The sequence below is a fragment of the Penaeus japonicus genome, unplaced genomic scaffold (genome assembly GCF_977035675.1).
Source record: "Penaeus japonicus unplaced genomic scaffold, GWHDUDI00000001_assembly GWHDUDI00000010, whole genome shotgun sequence".
Classification (NCBI taxonomy): Eukaryota; Metazoa; Arthropoda; class Malacostraca; order Decapoda; family Penaeidae; genus Penaeus; species Penaeus japonicus.
In genome coordinates this window covers 25,951,752-25,954,251 of record NW_028234412.1, presented here as the reverse complement: position 1 = coordinate 25,954,251, position 2,500 = coordinate 25,951,752, and the positions used below count along the sequence as shown (strand labels likewise).

The window sequence follows — 2,500 nt, the reverse complement described above, 5'->3', positions numbered from 1 at the left end:
TCTCTCTGTCTCTGTCTCTGTCTCTGTCTCTCTCTCTCTCTCTCTCTCTCTCTCTCTCTCTCTCTCTCTCTCTCTCTCTCTCTCTCTCTCTCTCTCTCTCTCTCTCTCTCTCCCTCTCTCTCTCTCTTCCTCTCTCTCTCTCTCTCTGTCTCTCATCCTCTCCATTACTTTCAACCATTTTTGCTCCTGTTGGGGCTTTGTTTTGATGTTGTGATAATTATCATCGTTAGAGCAGCTATTGCTGTAGTTGTTATCGTGTTTAACAAAACATTTTTTGAAAAGTTATGAAAAGGAAAATTCTTTGAGGATAAGGTGGGTTGTTTTATTTTTTTATGTATTTTTGGTATTTATATTTACTGCAAGTGGGGGAAAATGTTCATTTATGGAACGGAAATAATTTTAAGAATAACAGCAACGATGATGATGATGGTGAAAAGGATGGTGATGAGGATGAGGATTGTAATGATAATGATTGTGATGATGAAGATGATTGTGGTTATGGTGATCGTGATGATGATTATGATGATGATAAAGATGGTAATGATGGTGATGATGGTGGTGATTGAGATGATGATGATGACTGCGATGTTGATGATGATAATGGTGATGGTGGGGATAATGATTTTGATGCTGATTATCATCATGCTACTTTTATGATAGTAATAAGTTAGAGTTGCATTATAGTGTTTCTATGTAATGTTATATTCTCTTTATCTTCTATGATATTGGTAATTCACTTTTACCAATCAGATATAAGTCGAAATACGTAACTTGATATCTTGCATTCACGTTTATTCAAAGACTAAGTATGATTATGATGATGATGATGATTATTATAATGATGATGATCATGTTCCTAACAGCAACTATGATGATGGCGATAATGGTTGTGGGAATGCTTAGATAATATTGATCAAATGATAAAAACGATGATAATAATTCGACGTTTGGATTATAGAAATAGTAATCACAATCATGATGATGATAGAGAATATCACCATCATCACCTCCACGGTAATATCACCATCATCATTATCGTCACCATCAGCATGGTAATCATTATCACCGCCATCACTACAACACTCACCACCACCATTATCATGATAATCACTATCACCACCATCACCACAACATTCACCAAAATTTCCATGATGGTTACCACCATTACCACAGCACTCACCGCCATCACCATGGATATCTCAACAATCATTGTAATCACCATCACCACAACCTCTCACCATCACCACATTCATCACCATCATCATAACACTCACCACCATCCTGACCACATTCATCACCATCATCACAAAATTCACCATCACCATATTCATCGCCATAACCATAATAGTCACAATCATCACAACACTCACCACTATGACAATCACCATCATCACAAAACTCACCACCACTATCACCATAAACATCTCCATAACCATAATAATCTCCATCATCACAAATACTCACCACCATGATAATTACCACCACCACCATCATCCCCATCAGCACCGCCATCACTACCATCACCCCCATCACCACCATCACCACCACCATCACCGCCATCACCACCACCACAACCACCACCATCACCACCGCCATCACCACCATCACCACCACCATCACCACCACCACCATCAACACCACCATCGCCATCATCACCACCATCACCACCATCACCACCACCACCATCAACACCACCATCGCCATCACCACCACCATCAACACCACCATCAACACCACCATCGCCACCATCACCACCACCATCAACACCACCATAAACCATCACAACCATCACCACCATCACCACCACCATCACCACCACCATCAACACCACTATCACCACCATCACCTCCATCACCACCACCATCAACACCACCATCACAACCACCATCAACACCACCATCAACACCACCATCAACACCACCATCAACACCATCAACACCACCATCACCACCATCATCACCACCATCAACAACACCATCACCACCATCACAACCACCATCACCACCATCACAACCACCATCACCACCATCACCACCATCACCACCACCATCACCACCATCAACACCACCATCACAACCACCATCACCATCACCACCACCATAACTACCACCATCACCATCACCACCATCACCACCATTACCTCCATCACCACCATCACCACCATCACCATCACCACCATCACCACCATTACCCCCATCACCACCATCACCACCACCACCATCACCACCACAATTACCACCACCATCACCACCACAATCACCACCACCATCACCACCACCATCACCACCATAACCACCATCACCATTACCATCACCACCACCACCGTCACCACTACCATCACCACCATCACCACCACCATCACCACCACTACCATCACCACCACCATCACCACCATCACCACCACCATCACCACCACCATCACCACCACCATAACCACCATCACCATAATGTTTCAAGCCGATTCCATTTCCGAGAAAGAAGGTATTTTCGGAGACTGCGA

At 43.6% G+C, this 2,500-nt stretch overlaps 1 protein-coding gene across 24 annotated transcripts in view; it reads left to right on the top strand.

The window, feature by feature from the left end:
• Positions 1 to 2,500, top strand: part of SLO2 (slowpoke 2) — a 579,670-nt gene that overhangs the window by 399,623 nt on the left and 177,547 nt on the right. The window lies entirely within an intron of this gene.